Source organism: Ambystoma mexicanum, chromosome 14 (genome assembly GCF_040938575.1).
Source record: "Ambystoma mexicanum isolate Mex_15411 chromosome 14, UKY_AmexF1_1, whole genome shotgun sequence".
NCBI classification, from domain to species: domain Eukaryota; kingdom Metazoa; phylum Chordata; class Amphibia; order Caudata; family Ambystomatidae; genus Ambystoma; species Ambystoma mexicanum.
Window position 1 is genome coordinate 427,270,298 of NC_090940.1, and position 20,257 is coordinate 427,290,554.

The following is a 20,257-nucleotide window of genomic DNA, read 5'->3' on the forward strand; positions in this document are numbered from 1 at the left end:
TACAGGGGTCTAAAACCTAAGCACCGCAAGTCCACGGGCACTAGTAGCTCCGTTGCAAAGGGCTCCACGGCAGCCAGGGCGAGTTCAGTGTCTCCCGCACCCTAGACAACAAGCCAATGCTCAGGTTCAGCGAAGAAGAGGAAGTCGGACCACCCGGGAAAGCTGCTGGAGAAGCCCCGGACGGGCCAGACTGATAAGGCCAAGGGGGAGCGAGGCGCTGACCCTCCCCCCAAGGTGAAGGCCTCAAGCTTGACCAAGATCGTACAGGCCCAGATTCACCCGGCGAAGTCTTCCATTGAAGGAGTGGTGGTGTCCCTAGCGAAGGCCGCGGTAGCGGGTTTTCAGGGTGTGGCCCCAAAGGCGAGAGCTTCCCTGCCTGCCACAAGGGAATCGTCGTTCGGCCCATAGAGAAGACACCGGAGAAGGCGATGCCCATCATCTCCCGAAACCATCTCCCCTGGTTGAAAAGAAGGGGGGGCACGGACATCTCCTCTGAGAAGGAGCTTTCTACTCTCCAGACCATTTTGGAAAATAAATTTGTCGAGGCCAAGGCCTACAGGAAGGACCCCAATGAGGGAGACGTAGAGAAAGGAGACGAGACCGACGAGGAGGAGCAGGGTGTGGAGGATTTGGTGAACCCTACACCGCTGCCTCCGTCGCTTCCATCTCTGCCACAACCTCCGCCACCTCAGCAACAACCTCAACCCCCAGCGGACATCTCGGTGGACATCCAAAAGGCACTTCACACCTTGTGCTCAGAGATTCAGACGAGGATGCCTCTTCTGCCAAAGGAAGAGCCTGTGGCACCTGAGGATCCAGCGGCACCAGGGCCACTTGGAGCGCCCCTTGCCAAGAAGAGGTGAGTTCACCCTCCACCACTTTGCGCCTCTCCCCTCCACTAAGGGAGGATACAGAACCAGGCACGGGCGACTTTGGCAGGTAAGGGGACCTCCCCCGTCTCTGCCACCTAGAGCCTCACCACAAGACGAGATAGGCTTGTTCCAGGAGATTATCTCTAGGGACTCAGACCTCTTTCAACTGACTCCAGAGGAAAAGAAGAAAGGCTTTCCTGTACCAGCGCCGCGAGGCGAAGAGGAAGACCGTTTTGTCAATCCCTCTGTTGGACAACATCTGGGACGATGGTCTGTCCCTTATGAAGAACCCGTCCACGGCCCCAGCAAAGAGGGAACGGTACGAAAAGAAGTAAAGGGTGCCGGACTCTGCACCCAAGTGTTTGAGGTCCCAACATTCCCCGGATTCGGAGGTCTCGGCGGCGGCGAGGAGGAAATCTTCTGCCTCTTCCGCATCAACGACCTCCTCCCTCTGGACAGCGAGGGGAAGAAGCTAGACGCCATGGGACGATGGATCATCACGTCAGCTGCGGCGACCATCAAGGCGGCGAATGCCCTCGCCATCATGGCACGCTATGACAGGGAGCTCTGGTTTAAGATCGCTCCCGACTTGGAGTTGCTTCTCGACGACAAAAGAGCGGAAGCAAGCTTTGGAGATCCTGCAGGAGGGGGAGGTGGCATCGGACCATGCCATTACAGTGGCCACAGAGATTGCCGACACAGGATTCTGCCAAATGGGCAACAGCGGTCGCCTTAGTCGGAGAGGATGGTTAAAGGCCACCAACTTTTGCCAGGAGGTGCAGTCGAGGGTGTTGGACTTGCCCTTCGATGGGGATAATTTGTTCGGAAAGACCGTGGGCGAATTCCTTCAGCCATCAAGGTGGATACAGAGACTGCTCATGCCTTGGGCACGCTTCAACAGCGACTGCCAACCTTTCGAACTTCCGGAGGTAAATACCAAGGTTCCTTCAAGGGCTTTGGTGGAAGCTCCTCATCCTACCATCCTGCTCATCGACCCAGGCGGCCTACAGGGGACGCAGCACGTCTGGGAGGAGGTTGCAGTCGTTGCCAATGTCCCCAAGGTGGCGCCTCCACAGCGAAGCAAGATTGAACCGGCCGTGACGTCGGGGCCCCACCCGCGCAGCCCAGCTGGTGAACTTCGTCAGCGTCTGGAAGTCCATCTCCAACGACCGTTGGGTGTTGGACGCTCTGGGCCACGTACACACCCTGGAATTCCAACAAAAGTGTCCTTGCATACCACCCGTGGCCAGGCAGGGAAACCACGTCCATCTGCTTCTGCTGGAGGTGCGGGTCGTGCTGAAGAAGGGCGCGATAGAGCTCGTTCCAAAGAGGCTCCAGAGTTAACTTTCGGTACTTCGTCAATAAGAAGACGGGAGGTTGGAAGCCCATCCTAGACCTCCGCCGTGTGAATAAGTACAACAAATCCCAGAAGTGTCAGATGGTCTCCCTTCAGCACGTGTTAGGACAGCTGGAAGAAGGGGATTTTCGATCGTCGCTGGACTTGGAGGATGCCTATTTTCACATCCCCATTCACAAGGGATACCGCAAGTTTCTGCGCTTTGTGGTTCAAGGGCAGCATTACCAGTTCAAGGCCCTTCCCTTCGGATTGAAGTCAGCGACAAGGGTTTTCACCAAGTGCCTGGCTCTGGTGGCGGCGCGGCTGCGTCTACGAGGCAATCCACGTTTACCCCTACCTAGATGACTGGCTCATCCCGAGCGAAATCGAGGGAGATTGCCGTTCAACACACGACTTCTCCTCCGGTAGCCACAGGTCTCTTGCATGGAGACATCTGGGTGTGCGCCCAAACCATCCAGGGATGCGTCCATCGTGACCGTCTCCTGATTGGGGGGGTTCTGGAAATCTGCGGCCGCCGACAGATGCGCGCGGACAGCCCACCACCGAATCGCTCAATGGAAACTCTCGTCGAGGGTGATCTTGTCCTCGGAAGCTTCCCGATACCTGGATCCAACGGGCGTCGAACTCCTGCAGCGGTCGCATCCGCAGCCTGCACAGGTGCACAAAGTATATGCAGGACGACATCATGCCAAGGAGGGACTGGATGGACCTCACTCTTGCGATCTTCAGGGTCAACAGCCGTTCTACCTTGCCCAGGATGGACGCTACTCTCTCCTCTAAGGAAGCCAGGCACAACACTGTTGAGCCGGGACCCCAGAAACAGCGCATCTAATTTCCCTTACCTATTAAGTCCCTCAGCAGCTTTGCTAGATTTCTGGAGTTTATCTTTTCCACCTGGTAAGAGTGTGAGCTTCCCCCCACTCTTCCCTGTGTTTTGCCATGTGTATTCCAACTGTTTTTGTGATTGTGGACTCTGGAGTACACCAATTCAGTAGCCCCACTCTGTGTTAAACAGCACCTTCAGTGCAGTGATACAGGGTTGTCTTTTAGACTTCCCACCGACCCAATTTTCTGGAGCTGCCTACTGTTCCCCAGAAAAGGGTAAAGTTGCCATTAACTTTACATAGTCACTTTTAATCACGGATCCAGTACACCCCATCGTTTATGGAGTATTGGAAAGGGTTAATTCTTAGCCTTTTTTATCTGTGCCTCTTGGAGCATTGTTTCGCTCCCTTAACATTAAGACTTGGCTGGTGGCAGTGGTATCGACCCTAATTCTAATACCACGACTATATTACATAACGTGGTACCGTTTTAGGATATTTTAGTAGCCTTGAACTTTAAACCCGCTTGCCCAAATACTTTTTATTTTGGCTCTGGTTGGGTTTAATCGCCATTTCTTTTTGTTAACATCCTTCGTGGGTCTTTCTTTGCTCGGCAAACCAGGTTTGCCTCCTTTGTTCGTCGACCCTTAGCGGGCTTCTGACCAGAAGTCCTCCTTTGGCGTCTGGGCGTCAGGTGGGCTGAATGTGAGGGAGGGGTGTAGTCACCCCCTGCACAGGGTCTCCTTGGAGACCCAAGTCTCACTTTGTGTTGATTGGCTGAGGTGGTTATCCGGGCTGGATAACCCCCTGCTGAGTGATTGACAGCCAGGCTGTGTGAATGGGGGATTTTGGCATAAAAGGCAGGACTCTTGTGCTAGAAAGCAGAGTAGCCACTGGAACTGCAAGGAACCCAAGAGAAGCGGAGAAGAAGACGGCTGCTGCAATCCCGGATCCCGGTGAAGCCCTGCTGCAGTCCTGAGATAACTACCCTTCAACGACAAGAAAAGATCCAGTTCGGAGTCTTCTTCCATTGAGCCTGGTGGGATCAACCAGCTCACCCTTTCTTCAGTCAGAGAATCCTCTCCTGGGTCGAAATCACTGCTGTGCCTTAGTGGTCCGGATAGCCATCAGAAGAGCCCTCTCCTGATTTAAAGGAGCGCACCTTTTATTCATCGTTTTCTTTTTCGCTGCTGCTGGACTCATCTCTGGGTAGTGCAGATCGCTCCAGACGTCGTCCTTGTCCCCACGACTGAAGCCGCATAAACCCGAGTCTGCAGGAACAACTGCCGTGGCACCAGCTTTCTCCAACAGAATAAGGTACTGTGCACATTTGATCGTTCTCTCTGATTGACCGGCCGGTATCGGGGTGAACCCTTTTCCTCCATGAAGATTTGTTCTTTCTTCCCTCCCTCTGACAATATCCAAGTACTCTTGGCATCTCGAATCTCAAACTTTACGTGTGATCCTCAGCAACTGAGCATCTGCTCCATACACACTAGCGCAAGCCTACTGATTTTAATCTATCTTTGAACAAGTCCTCCGAGTCCCTTGCCTTGACAAAAGTATTGCTGTGATTTTTAACCCCTTTTTCCCTTATTTGAAATTCGAAAGTACAATGTGTGTTTTAACTTCGTGAGCATTTCAATCCGCAGGCATGCGTTAGTATCGCAACACCGGTCTGTCAAATCCTAATGTACTTATCATGAATTGGCTGGAACAAGTGGAAGTGGTTGTGTGTAGTGTATTTGACGTGTGGTTTTGAATTTATAGAAGTGAAGTGTTTTGTGAATTGATGGTTTAAAATAAATGTTCTTATATTTTTTAAATGAAACCTTCAGTCAGTGTTTGCTTGAGTCACAGTAATTGTGGTCCTTTGTGTAATCTCTACTACTGCTCATCTACTGTTGAGATAAGTCTGGCTGCTCCGCTACTGCTACCACTTTAACAGTGTAGTACAGACTTGTACCAAAGGTGAACTTGTATTACCAATTGTAGTCTTAATTGTGTGTAGTGGTCCCTTAGGGCACTGCATGGGATTCTGCCCAACAGGCACCAAGCAGGACTTTGCAAAGTTTATCGAGATCCCCAGTCCTGTGAGTAGCCGGACGGTCCTCGCCACGTGCTCGACAACGGTCTCTCTCGATTTCGCTCAGATGAGCCAATCGTCCAGGTAGGGGTAGACCTTAATCCCCTAAAAACCCAACCGCGGCACTACTGGCGCCAGACGCTTGGTGAAAACCCTTGGTGCCGACTTCAATCCGAAGGGAAGGGCCTTGAATTGGTAATGCTGCCCTTGGACCACAAAGCGCAGAAACTTGCGTTTCCTTTGTGAATGGGGATGTGAAAATGGGCATCCTCCAGGTCCAGCGACGATAGGAAATTCCCCTCTTCCAACTGTCCCAGCACGTGCTGAAGGGTGACTATCCAAAACTTCTGGGACCTGATGTACTTGTTGAGGCGGCGGGGGTCTAGCCAGTTGGAACATTTCTGAGGCCCTAGAGATCATGGCATGGAAATAGCTAATCTCGTCGGGTGGTGAGGCCCTGGGCACTGGAGACGGGAGGTCTACTCTGTCATCCTCCTTACCAGTCATCGCTGTATCCGGTTCCGTATCGTCCCTCGGAAGAGGGGATGGCGGCGAAGGATGGTAAGGAGTTGGAGGGTGAACAACTCTTCTTGACAGGGGGGGGGGGGGGTTCCCCTGACGGCCCAGGTGCTGTGGGATCTCCCACCAGTGACAGGGGCATCCTTGTCCGGATCCCTGAGCAAAAGGTGTGCAGTGCCTGTAGGATGTCCGCCGACATGTCTGCTGGTGGTAGCAGTGGTTGCAACGGGAGCAATGGCGGTGGCGTGGCTTCCTCCGGCTCCTTACCGCCCTGCTGCTCCTTGTCTGTTTCATCACTGCTCTCCACATCCGCCTCGCCGGGGGGTCCTTCCGTAGCACCTGGCCTCAACGAACTTCTCATCTAGCATGGTCTTCAGTCCAGAAAGCTCCTCGGAGGAGATGTCCGAGCCTTGCAGGACTACCCGCTGTTAGGCAGAATCCTGTGCAGTGCCCTTAGGGACCACTACACACAATTAAGACTACAAGTGGCAATACAAGTTCACCTTTGGTACAAGCCTAAACTACACTGTTAATGTGGTAGCAGTGGCGGAGCAGCCAGAATTATCTCAAGAGCAAATGAGCAGTAGTAGAGATTACATAAAAGGACCACAATTACTGTGACACAAGCAAACACTGACTCAAGGTTTTTGGTTAAAAAGTAAAAGTGCATTTATTTTCGACCATCTGTTTGCAAAACACTTAACCTCTATTAAAATTAAGACCACCCGAAAAATACACTACAAACAACCAATTCACTTTGGATGAAACAACTCAAGGTAAGTACCTAATGATTTTTCGGACTGGTGTGAAACAAAAGACGTTAACGGGAATACATTAGCGATCACTTTTTGACAGTAATGACAGTTCGGTCTTACTAAAGATAGGCGTATCCGCGGGAAGAACAAGTTACTTCTTACCTGGTAACGTTCTTTCGACGGGATGTTCCTCCGACATATTCCTCATCTTAGATAATATGTTTCCAGCTTGCTGGCCTCGGAATTTTTTTCTGTAAAGGGCGCTGCGCATCGACGTCCGCCGAGTCGATGTCCCTCGACGGCCACCGGATCGGCGCCGTCATCATGCCCATAAATACCCACTCGCTGCGCCCGTTGCTCAGTTCCGTTTTGTAGCATAAGAAAAGTCATGCCTGAATTGGTTATTGACCTTGAAGGAGCGTAAGCTGCAACCACACGGGAAGTATCACTGCGGGGATGGTTGGGAGGGGTGATAAGGAATATGTCGGAACATCCTGTGGAAAGAACGTTACAAGGTAAGAAGTAACTTGTTCTTCGAAGGGATTGTGTCCTCCGACATATTCCTTATCTTTGATAGACTCCCATAGCAGTGGCATGTAATTGGAGGTGGGAGTGAGAATGTTATGTATCCCTTTAGGGATGGACCGAATGTAATACGGCCTTGCCAAATCTGGTCTCTTGAGCAGTGGAGGAATCCAGATTGTAAAATGTTGTGAATGTATGTGCGGACGACCATGTGGCAGCCGCACATATGTCTCGGACCGGTACCCCTCTTTGGAGAGCCGAAGAGGCTACGATACCCCTGGTTGAATGAGTCCTGAGATTTTGGGGTGGTTCTTTCCCTGCCAGTTTGTAACATTCCAGAATGGCCAAAATAATCCACCTGAAGATGGTTTGTTTTGTTATGGGTAGTCCCAACTTGTGACCCGAGTATCCCTTAAACTGTTGGTCTGCTTGCCTGATCCTAGCCATTCTGCTGATGTAAAAGCTGAGAGCTCGCCTTGGGTCCAGCCTATGTAGCCTTTCCTCCTCTTTTCCCTGGATGGGGAGGAGGGTAGAACGAAGGTAAGGTAATTTTCTGAGTAATATGAAATTCAGAAACCACCTTTGGGAGGAAATTAGGCTTCACCTGTAGGACAACTTTGTCCTTGTGGAAGATTGTACGTGAGGGTTTACAGGAGAGAGCTTGTAGCTCGCTCACCCTCCTAGCAGATTTTAGTGCTACCAATAAGACAGTTTTAAGCGTGAGAAATCTCAGCGCACAAGAGTGAAGTAGTTCGAATGGAGTGCCCATTAGGAAGTTTAAGACTAAATTTAAATCCCATAACGGAACCTGGAATGGTTTGAGGATAAACATGAGTTAGTCCCTTGAGAAATTGTACCACTAGAGGAAGTTTGAAATACGATGGTTCCTCCGCAGTGCGCTTGAAGATAGAAAGTGCTGCGAGATAGCCTTTTACAGTGCCAACTTGAAGGCCTGAGTTTGCCAAGTAGAGTAGAAACGATAACACTGTTGGTGTACCACATGAAAAAGGGTTGATATTCTCTTCCCTACACCAGCTGCAAAATTTGTTCCAACGGCAGCGGTATAAAGACTTTGTTGCTGGCCTTCTGGCCGAAAGCAACACCTCCATGACGTCATCAGGGAGATCCCAATCATTGTGCCTCACCCTTTCAGAAGCCAAGCGTGAAGGTTGAGGATTCTGGTGTCTGGATGGAGAACCTGACCTCCCTTCTGCGAGAGAAGATTCTCTTTGAGTGGAAGACGGATTGGAGGACAGATGGACATATCTAGAAGGTCCGGGTACCACGTTCTCCTGGCCCAATCCGGGGCAATTAGGATCATGGTTTTCCGGAATCTTCTCAACCTCCTGATCATTTGAGGAATAACAGGGACTGGAGGGAACGCGTAAAGGAGTGGAAACTCCCAGTCCACTACGAAAGGGTCTCCTAGAGCTCCTCTCGGGGTAAATTCCCTTGAACAGAACAGATCGCACTTCCTGTTGGTGCTTGTGGCGAACAGATCCACCTGAGGGGTTCCCCAAAGGGCGAAGATCTCTTGAAGGACTTCCTGAGCTAGCTCCCACTCGTGGGAGACTGTGCTCTGCCTGCTCAGAGCGTCCGCTGTCAAGTTCTTCTCTCCGGCTAGGTGGACTGCCGATAGAGATTCCTTCTTGGATTGCCCAAAACCAGAGCTGCATCGCCTCTCTGCACAGTGGCAGTGATCCTACGCCTCCTCTTTTGTTGAGGTAGTGCATGGCCACCGTGTTGTCTGTCATTATCAGGACATTTCTCCCCTGTACTGATGGCAGGAAAGCTTTCAGCGCTAGTCTGATCGCTCTCAGCTCCAATAGGTTGATCTGTAGTCTGGACTCAGATGGAGACCAACGACCGCTGATGGTCAAGTCGTTGGCATGGGCTCCCCACCCCGTGAGTGAGGCGTCTGTGACTACTGTTATCTCCGGCCATGGTCGCCAAAACAGTTCTCCTTTCAAGATGTTCTCTGGATAGGCCCACCATTGAAGGTCGCGGGCCACCTTGTCCGGAATCCGGAGGAGATCTGTCATTCTCCCTGAGAACTGCGACCACCGACTTCTCAGTGCCCACTGAAGAGATCTCATTCTCAGGCGAGCCTCTGGCACAAGGAAGATGCAGGATGCCATGAGGCCTAGCAACCTCAAAAAGTCGAAAGCTGGGAGACGATGGGCATTTTGAAACTTGGTGACCATCTGTAGAATATCTTGAGCCCTCACCTCTGGTGGCGAGGCTTTTCCCAGGGAAGCGTCCAGGACCGCTCCAATGAACTGGAGTCTCTGTGATGGTATCATCTGTGACTTCTTTAAATTGAGGGAGAAGCCCAGTCTGTGAAGGAAGTGGCAGACATAATCTAGCTGGGCCTGGGCCTGTTCCGATGATACAGCCCTGATCAGCCAATCGTCCAGGTAGGGGTAGACGTGGATCCCTTCCCTCCTTAGACTCGCCGCCACTACCGACATCAGCTTGGTGAAGACCCTCGGGGCGGAGGTCAGCCCAAATGGCAGAACTCGAAATTGATAATGAGAGTCGCCAATTGCGAACCTCAGGTATGTCCTGTGTTTGAGATGGATTGGTACATGGAAATAAGCATCCTGAAGGTCCAAAGATACCAGCCAGTCCTGGAGCTGGAGGGCCTGAAGGATCTGAGAGAGAGTTACCATCTTGAACTTGTCCTTCCTGAGGAACGTGTTCAATTCTCGTAAGTCCAGCATGGGTCTCAGTCCTCCGTCCTTCTTTGGCACCTTTCTCTAGCAGGTCTATAATTTCCTGCAAGAGGAGCGGATCTGGAACTTTTAGAGAGCTGTTCCCCGGTGGATGACTGAGGAATGTGTACAAAGGGTAGGCAGTAACCCTGGGCAACTGTCTCCAATGCCCAAGCATCTGACGTTATAGCCTGCCATTCCGTCAGATGGTGAGTTAACCTGCCCCCTACAGGTGTATTGTATGGGAAGGCCTCAGAGTGGTTTGGGGACGGCTGATGCAGATGGGTAAAGAGGCACCTGCTGCTGCTGCGGCCTTAGTACTTTTGACCCGTCCACCTCGGGTGGATCTCCTTTGGCCTCTTTGAGCCGGCTGTCCTCTGCCTTTCCCGAATGCGGAATAATAGCGAAAGGACTTTCCTCTCCCAGAGGTTCCTGAGGGACGAAAAGGAGTTTGGCGGATAGCAGCTCCTAAAGATTTTGCTGCTGCTTTAGAAGTCTGCAACTTTTCCAGACTGTCATCAGCCTTTTTCCCAAATAGTGAAGAGCCGTCAAAGGGCATATTCAAAAGTCTGGCCTGTACATCTGGAGCAAAGCCAGACTTTTGCAACCACGCATGCCTGCGGATAATTGTACTTGCCGCCATGGCCCTGCTGATACTGTCAGCGGAATCTTAGCCAGTTTGAAGTGATTCGCACATGGCATCTTTGCCATCTTTAATAATGTTAAGGAAGGCTTCCTTTTCTTCTCCTTTGGGTATGCAGTCAGCCGCTGATGAAGCACACTTCCATAGTGTGTGACTGAACCTGGCAAGCGTACCGGTGGCATTGATAGACTTCAACGCCATACTACAAGCAGAGAAGACTTTCTTCGCCATAGAATCGTACCTCTTGTCATCTCTATCCTGTGGGACAGTAGGGTAAGCGGTCCTACTGCTAGATGAAGTTCCTGCTTGAACCACCAGGCTCTCTGGAGTCGGGTGTTTTGATAAGTATTCAGGGTCAGCAGCCGCTACCCTATACTTGGCTGACAATCTTTAATTGACTGCAGGGATAACTTCAGGAGTTTCCCAATTAGATGTAATTTTACTTTGTAAGGCTACATGGAAGGGGACCACAGGGTCCTCCTGTGGACCTTTGTCTAATATGTCTGTTAGGTCATCCTGTTGAAAAACAGGTGAAGGCGCAGATCAACTCATAAATTCAATAATTCTTGCCATAAGGGTTCTATAGGGTGTTTCGGCATGTTCCCCTGGGTCTGGTTTAACAAATTCCACTTCTGGGCAAGTGTCCAGCCTACTTGCCTCATGTAGTGACTCCTGTAGGTCCTTCAGCCTTCTTTCCTCAGAGGTGAAATCCTCTGATATAGGCAGTGTGGTCCTCTGTAACCCAAATGTTTCCTGGTCAGAATCTACCCCCTCTTCATAAATTGAAGATAGTCCAGGGTACTCTCACCTCTGAAATGGTGTAAAACCCATCTCTAAGGCAGAAGGAGCCAAACTCGTCATTATTGGGCGAGCAAACGTCGATGTCGTCAACGCCGATGTGACAGGCTTCGAAGGCGCTGAGAACGGCGTTGAAAAAACTGGAAGGGGTCTCGAAGAACTCGAGAGGCTTGGGATCCTACTCGAGGACATCGACGACTGTCTCGGCGTCGTGCCGGAGGCCCTTGGAATCGCCGTTGGCTGTGGAGTGGCCTTGGTCTTCTCTTTCATCAGCGTCGATGTCGGCGTCGAGTCGATCGACCGATGCGTCGATGAACCCTTCGACAACGGCGTCGATGGCGCCGATCCGTGCGTCGAAGGAATCTTCGACGGCGTCGAAGATGGTGCCTTCTTACCCGATGGCTCGTGGCGCTCTCGGGTGGAATGTTTCGCCGGGTGCTGCGACTCGCAGCGTTTTGATTTTTTGGGTTTTTCACCCTGAGTATCACCCTCAGCTGTCTTCGAGGGGGTCGAGGCCGCGTTCTCGAAGACGCTTAACATTTTCTTTCTGAATTCCTCCCACTCCGCTTGAGAGCTTTGTTTAGTGGGACAGGAGACCCTTTCTGGGGACACAGAAGACGAGGAAGGGGATCTTCGACGTCTCTTTTTTGAGTGTCTTGATCTCGACAAATGGTGGGAGCTACTTTGAGATCTAGAATGGGAATGTTTTCGACGGCGAGGAGACGAGTGCCTCGACTCAGCCGAATAAACCTTCGAGGAGGTTTTGACTGACTTACCTCTCTCGAGCTTCCCCTTGCGCTCCTTCAAGGCTTTCGCCGTCATGGACATGCAGTCCTCACACTCCGAACAATGGTGCTTGGAACCCAAGCACCACAAGCAGATCCTGTGTGGATCCGTTAACATTTTTTTACCGCAGCCTCGACATTTCTTGTAGCCGGATCGCGGCATCGTCGGTTCCGATAAAGATGCCATTGAGAACGAGAAGGTATTATTCGAGTAGATATAGTAGTTAACCTGACTGAACTGAGCAACGACCTTCCGAGGCCCCACGAAGCGCGGAAAAACGGAACTGGGCAACGGCGCAGCGCGTGGATATTTATGGGCATGACGACGTCGGTGCCGATACCGTGGCCGTCGAGGGACATCGACTCGGCGGACGTCAACGCGCAGCGCCCTCTACAGAAAAAATGTCCAAGGCCAGCAAGCTGGAAACGTATTATCAAAGATGAGGAATACGTCGGAGGACACAATCCCTTAGAAGAAATGTTACCGAGGTAAAACCAAACACCCGAGTTACCAAAAGAGAGTTGGGGGCAAAATCATCGGCAATACTTTTGTCAAGGCAGACAGAATCAGAGAACACTTTCTAACTCAAAGATAAAAGTCAATAGGCCTGCGCCAGTTGTAGGTGGAACAGCGTTCCTGTTGTCGAGGATCACACAGTCAATAGTTCAAGATTCAATGATGCCAGGAGTACTTGGATATTGTTAAACGAGGAAGCAAAAGTTATAAAAAGGAGAAAAGACAAGGACGAGCCTTGGATGAGGAGAAAAGGGTTCACCCGAGTTCCTCGAAGTTGGACACAGTACCTTATTCTTTGAAGAAGATGGTGCCACAGCACTTGTTGCTGGTAGTTTCCTCCAAACTCCCAGTTCCTGGAGCTTCAGTCGTGGGGACAAGGAGGACGTCTGGAGGGAGTTGTACTACCCAGGGATGAGGCCACCAGCAGCGACTGAATAAAAGGTGCGCTCCTTTAAAACAGGAGAGGCTCTTCAGATGGCTAGCCAGACCACTACAGAAGTGTGCAGCGATTGCAACCACAAAGAGGATCCTCTGGCTGTGTAAGATGAGCGGGTTGACCCCACCAAGCTCAAGGGAAGAAGACTCAGGACTGGATCTTCTCTGGTCGTCGAAGGGTAGATAGCTCAGGACTGCAGCAGGCCTTCACCGGGACGGGGTAGTTGCAGCAGCCGTCTTCTTCTCTGCTTCTCTTCGGTTCCTTGAAGTTCCAGTGGCGACTGACTTCCAGCCCAAGAGTCCTGCCATTTATGCGAAAATCCCCCATTCACACAGCCTGGCTCGCAATCACGCAGCAGGGGGGGGGGGGGTGGGGGGTTGTCCAGCCCCGAACAACCACCTCAGCCAATCATGGCAAAGTGCAACATGGTTTTCTAGGATACCCTGTGCAGGGGGTGACTACACCCCTCCCTCACATTCAGCCCACCTAGACATCCAGGCGCCAAGAGGAGGGCTTCTGTGCAGAAGCCGGCCAAAATCCGGTGAACAAAAAGCAAACCTGGTTTGTCGCACAAAGTAAAACCCAAGAAGGACTTTAACAAAAAGAAATGGCGAATAAACCTGACCGGAGGAAAAAGAAAGAACATTTGGTCAAGAGGGTTTAATGTTCGAGGCTACTAGAATAGTCTGAAACAATACCACATTTATATAATATAATCGTGGTAGAAAAGTTAGGGTAGATACCAGTGCCACCAGCCAAGTCTAAATGTTAAAAGAGCGAAACAATGCTCTAGGAGGTGCAGATAAAAATAGATATGAGTAACCCTTTCCAGTACTCCATGTAAGATGGGGTGTACTGGATCTGTGGTTAAATGACTAAGTTAAGTTAATGGCAATTTTATCCTTTTCTGGGGGACAGTAGTCAGCCTCAGAAATGGAGTCGGTGGGAAGTCTAAAAGACAACCCAGTGTCACTGCACTGAAGGTGCTGTGTAACACACAAAAGATGGGGGCTACTGAAGTGGTGTACTCCAGAGTCCACAATCACAAAAACAGGTAAAAGACACATGGCGACACATGGGTAAGAGTGGGAGAAAAGCTCACACTCTTACCAAGTGAAAAAAATAAACTCCAGAAATCCAGCAAGGCTGCTGGGGGACTCACTAGCTGAGGGAAATTAGCCATAAAATGAGAATTCTCCCTAACACTCCAGTACGTCGACTGCAATGTTAATGATATGGTTCAATGCCTCTACCCCCCTCATGCACCAAAAGCATAGCTTCTTTCCTCTGCTGCTCTGGAAGGTGGTCTGGTAGTGGCGGTAGGCTGAGCCACATTTCACTGACATACCTCGCTGAAATGGCTGAAAAGTTTGCAGCCTTCACCGTAGTCGCTTCAACCGTGAGGACTTTCTTCCCGAAATCATCCAACTTATGTTTTCATTTTAGGGGTGGAGTGGCATTTGTGTTGGGTGAGAGCTTTCCTGCTAGGCACTGCAAACACCACAGACTCCGGAGTAGGCGGAGATGTTAATCAGTATGGAGTGGATTCGGGACCTTTGAATTTCTTTTCCAAGCAGCCTTTGACAGTTGGCTCCATAAAAGGGTGCCTCATCGTACAGAGACCCTCCTGCCATACGTGATCCAGTATAGGGATTGAAAACACAGCTTTTCTCCACTTCCCCATGTGGTCAAACAAGAAACAGTCATTTTCTATCTCAGGGATGACGCCAAATTCCTGGCAGGCTTTCGCCATCATGGCATGGAATGCCCCAATGTCATCTGGTGGAGTTGGTTGGTCCGGAAAGACCAGAGCATCTTGGCCGGGTCTGTATCCCAGGTGTCTGCCCTTCTGGGAGACGAAGACACTGGAGAGGGTGCCCCGCGGGCCAATGTCCTCTTCTGAGTCATCCAGCTCCCCCTCCTGATCCCTGCGTGGAGGACTAAAAACCCTAGGGGAGGACGGAGGGGGTGTAGCTGGGGATGCATTCCTGGGGCAAGACCCTTGGTTCCATAAGGCATCAGAAGCTGCCTTCTGGAGAGAGTCGATCTGAGAATTCTGCAGCAAAGGGACTGATGGAGCCTGAGGCATTGGGAGTCTGGTGTCTAGTTGCCCTAGGAGGGCTTGTAAAGTCGAGGGTACTTGCACAGAAAGCAATGACTGTGGGTTAAGAGAGGATATTTAGGGGGGGGGAAGAGCACCCAAGTCTAATGATGTGGATGGTTGAGAGGGTGGTGGCGTTGTCCACTGCAGTCCCAAGACAGATGGATCTGGGAAAGGAGGATCCGAACCTCCTTTGGGATAGGATTCAAAAGCGGTCTACTCAGCGTAATGTGCCTCAAAGTCAGAGGTGATCTCATGTTGAAATACGTCCTCTGGCAGTATGGTCGGAGACATTTCCAATAAAGGCTGTTCTGTAGACGCAGCTGTACGCCTAGATTTCTCTGGTGTCGGCCATTAAGTATGCATCGGAGATTGTCTCATCGTCGAGGTTGTCAAAGGAGTAGTCGTCGACGGGACACCAGGTGGTAGGGCGGTCATCGATGAGTGGTCGACAGCAGTCATCGTCTGCGTCGTTGCCGAAGGACGAATCAATGACGCCGTGTTTGTCACAGGTACCACAGCAGTGGATGACGACTTGGATTGGTGCTTTGACGACACATGGCCGGACAAGGATTCATGAGATGCCGATGAGGAGCGATGTTTGTCCGTGGACAAAGACGTGTTCGTCGAGGACTTCGGCCTTGATTTGTCTTTATCCAACGACGATGCTTTGCGGTCTGAGTCTGTGGAATTTTACAGTTGCGAGCCCTTCACCACGCGACAAAGGCCTGGTAGCGGAGGATGAAAGGTTGGTTATTTCTTTAGTGAATGAAGGTCTAGGCTCACCTACCTGTGCGCTGTTTCTTTGACAGCGGTTCTTCCGACCTAGACTTTTGGCGCAATGGTGACCTCCTGTCAGAGAGTGGAAGCCCTGACGATGCGTGGAGAGCCAACATCTGAAGCGGAATAGGCCCCCCCGTTTAGCCAATAAAATACGCGCCTGTTCCTGTCTGAGGGTTTTTTGGGAGAATACCAATTTTGGCCAAATTATTAGATTACAAACAGTATAGGCACTCTGAATGCCTGGATCCCTCGTACACATTCTTGAGGCCATAGGTCTCACACAGCCTGAACTAAGATTACTTCGGCCCAGAGGATTCCTTTACGAAAGGCTGGAAAACAGCTAAAGTTAAGTGAGGAAAACAATTATCTGGAGAGAACGCAAGGCAATCCCAACGGTTTAAAAGACAGTTGAAATCTGAGGGGAAGCCGCAGTGGTCGGACGATACACTCAACGTCCCATTGGTGCTGCCCAAAGCACCCATAACGACATCGATAGGACACTCACGGTGTCAACGTTTTTTTCCATAGGAAAACTATATTAAATTTACCAGGTTTTTCCCAGTCTGACAACGATTAATATTCACAGCATGTGAATCCATGAAAGATCCAATGCTGGAGAAGAGGAGGATGTTCCACCAAAACTCTTCGCAGACCTCCCCGACTTCCCTCCTGAGGGACGAAAGGATGGATGGTGCTGCTGCAGCATACCCAGGCCGTCTCCGTGTCAGCCTTGATGGCTGTAAGAGATTTGTCGACTGCCTTGCCTCTGAAGTTGGTGGCCTTCAGACAGCCACGACGATGGAGGAAAACCCTTGTCCGCAATGTCCAGGGCCACAGTGATGGCATGGTCCTATGCCACCTTCCTGAAGTATCTCCATTGCCTCCAGGAAATCCAGGATCAGAGCCATCTTGTACCATAGCTCCTGGCCGTACCTGGCCAAGATCGCCAAGGCGTTTGCTGCCATAACTGTTGTTGCCACTGAGTGTTGCCGACGTCCCATGGCGTCCAATTTCTTCGTCTCACCGACCAGGGGAACCAAGGTTGACGACGGGTCAGACGACTTCTTCCTTACCGCCACCGAGACCGGTGATGGTTGTAATCACAGACATTTGGGTGCAGACTCTGGCATTCGATATTACTTTTCCAGCTGGTCCCTCTACGCCCGGGCTAAGGAGGGGTTCTTCAGAAGTTGCAGCGCCTCATCCCAGACGTCGTCCAGGAGCGATATAGACAGAATTGTCTTCCTTGTCGCCTCCCGGCATTGGTACAGAAAGCCTTCATTTTTCTTCTCCTCTGGGGTGAGCTGAAAAAGTTTGATGCACGGGCGATCGAGTGGAAGGACCCCACCCCATCCGGCAGAGAAGCACTTTGACGCAGAGAGTCCACCGTCGGTGTACGCCATAGGTGTGTCCGTCCCGGCGTCCCTGGGCGGAGGGTGCCTCCTTTTCTTCAACAGTGGTGGACCCGGTGTCAACTGGGTCATTGCTGGAGTCGTCACTGGTGGTGCCTTACCCTTGCCTCGTCCCCCGTGTCAGGTGGAAAACCTCAGATGCAATACCGTTGACCCACACTCGAGCCGTCAGCTGGGTATACATCGCCTCTACCCACTTTAAAAAGCCCTGCCCGAGACCCATTCTCCCCAGACTCGATATAATGAGAGGCCACTCCACCCTGTCGAAGGCCTTCTCGGAGTCGATGGAGACCAGGCATGCGTCACTCCCCTGGGGTCAAGCTTGGTACAGTAAGTGGATTGTTTTCCGGATGTTGTCAGCGACTTGTCTTCCCTTTATAAAACCTACTTAGTCCCCATGAATCAGGGACGGCATCAGCCCCTCCAGCATAGTACCCAAGATTATGACCGGGATCTTCACATTGTTTAGCAGGGATATCGGGCGGTAGGAGGTGCAGCTCTCTGGGTCACGACCCTCTTTATGTATCATCACAATCACAGCAGCCAGCCTTGAGCTCGACACAGGATCCCCCGACAGCACCACATTGTATACTCGTGCCATATTTGGGGACAATGTGGATCTAAACCGCTGGTAAAATTGCACTAGAATTCATCAATCCCTGGTGCTGTACCAGACTTCAACCTTTTAATGGACTGGATTACCTCCTCTTCGGATATGGGTTCTCCCAAGTCCAGTGCATCCCCCCAGTAGGGCAAAGGAATCCAGAAACCGAGCTATTTGCCCCTCGTCAACCTCAAGTTCTGTCGCATAGAGCCCTTCATAGAATTTTGCAAATTCTCTCCCCACAGAGTCATGCACCGCCACCCCATCATCACCAATAATGGTCCCAATTGTCGTCTTTTTCCACCACTCCCTCAATTTCCAAGCTAGAATTCTTTGCCTTCACTTGTGGTATTTCTGTTTCAAGAACAATTTCTTCTCAGTGTCCTGGACTAGGATTGCCTTAACTTTGGCCTTGTAGAGAGACGGCATGAGATATGCCTCCCAACCCTCCCCCCCCCTGCCAAAGCCTGCACGGCTGTACATCACGGATCCTGCACCTCAACAACCCCCCCCCTTTATTTCTTTTTTTGGGATCCTATCCTAATGAGCACCCACCTCAAAGTGGCTTCAAAGCCCTCCCAGAGAGTTTGCACACCCACCTCTTCCTTATTGAAGGAAAAAAAGTCTTCTCAGACAATATGGACTGGGTGACCTCCCTATCCCTCTATAGAAAGTAATTGCAATGCCACCCTCCCAAAATCTTCGACCCAGGGGCGTAGTCCCATTGAACACACCACCAGGTCATGATCTGACCACGGGACTGGGATCACCTTTGTGTCCCTCACCTGGGCTTTTAGCTCTATAACCACTAGTATTAGGTCAATGCAAGAGTAAGAGTTGTGAACCGCTGAATAGAACATAAAAATGTGTTCTTCCCCCTCCAACTGAGTCTCAACTAGGCCCAGGTCTTCATTAATAGGCCCAAATCTCCTGCAGGATGCTCTACCCAAAGGTTTAAATACCTTCTCTTGGGGAAACTACTGTTTCCAAGGGCAGTGAAGTGAAATTAACTTGACTTACAATTTGTAACTTTCTAAACCCAGCACACACTATCTTACAATAGGGTGCTGTAAGGGTTACTTAGTATCCCCTTTGTCTAGTTTCTCTCATGTAACATTTTTATGTTACCCTTCCTACAATTAATGGATGGTGGCAGTGGTTTACTTTTTACTACCATTGTGTGTTTTTACCACAGGCTGTTTTGGCAGCCCCGGTAAGGCACCCATGCCCGCCCATTTCGTCAAAATGGCCCCAGTCTTTTTTCGCCATTTCTTGTCAGGAAGGTCCTTCTTGAGATTTACTCTGCGCACCAAACCAGGTTTGGTCTCTGTTAGTTTTGTCTTCGGCGGGATTTACGAGTGAAGCCTGCCTCTGGCTCCAGTATGTCTAGCAGGGGCAAGATTTGAGGTAGATGCCCGAAACTCCCTGTGCGTAATCCCCTTGGTTACAGGAATGCACCCAAAGGTGATTGGCCAGCTGTCTGTCCGGCCAGGACAGCCACCCTGCTGTGCGATTTACAGCTAGGCTGGAATTAATGGGAGAAACCTGCATAAAAAAGGCTAGGCTTTTTGGCTTGGAAGGCAGTCTCGACCACTGGACAAAGAAATTCGAAGAAGAAATTGGAAGAGACGCCTGCTACAACTCCTGGACCGTTGGTTTGCTCGGTGAAGCCCTGCTGCCATCTATGTTTAGATACTGTGGTGTGTGTGTAGATTGGGCTTTGGAGATTGCTGTGTATACCTCAGGACTGGTTCAATGGATTATGCTGAACGTCAGAACAGGCTTCAATGGTCAGGCGGTGTAGACTTTCCTTACATTGATACTTGAAAGGTGTGGGTTTTTAGTGAACAGGGACATTTTTACAATTGCATGTTATATTGGGAACATATGTGGCAGAATGTTATCTTTGTGAGGTGAAGGCTTACTGTCATGATTATTCGGTACATGATCTGGCGTTCGTAGGAAAAAGTGGGGATGAAGTTTGACTTAATTGCCATCTGATGAAAGTTTGGTTTTTATGACAGGGTTGTTACTTGATGTTATGTTGGTATAGGTATTAGGGTAGGAACAAGTTACTTACCTTTAACTGTTGTTCTCCAGCATGGGTCTGGCATGGATTCACATGCTCATGAATATTCCCCGTCGTCAGGCTGGGAATCCTCGGTAAAGAAAAAACCAGTATCAGTTTCGTTTCTGATCTGTCTTTCGTAGTAATAACCAATCACTGGTCTCTGCGTCATACTGACCACAGCCAATGACTGCCCTCTACCTAAGCACCGCCTCTGGCAGCCATCTTCAGATTTGGAAGCACGTGAAGTGGCAGTATGACCAAGTGAAGAGCCGCAGAGGGGTAGGCGGGAGGGTTCGCATGTGAATCCATGCCAGACCCATGCTGGAGAACAACAGTTACAGGTAAGTAACTTGTTCCTTCTCCAGCATGGGGTCTGGCATGGATTCACATGCTCATGAATAAAGAATACATAGCAGTACACACATGCACAACCACGGGAGGTGGCAAAGGCTCAA

At 50.6% G+C, this 20,257-nt stretch overlaps 1 protein-coding gene across 6 annotated transcripts in view; it reads right to left on the minus strand.

Moving 5' to 3' along the window:
• The window catches only part of YLPM1 (YLP motif containing 1), a 1,127,325-nt gene that overhangs the window by 511,161 nt on the left and 595,907 nt on the right, over positions 1-20,257 (minus strand). The window lies entirely within an intron of this gene.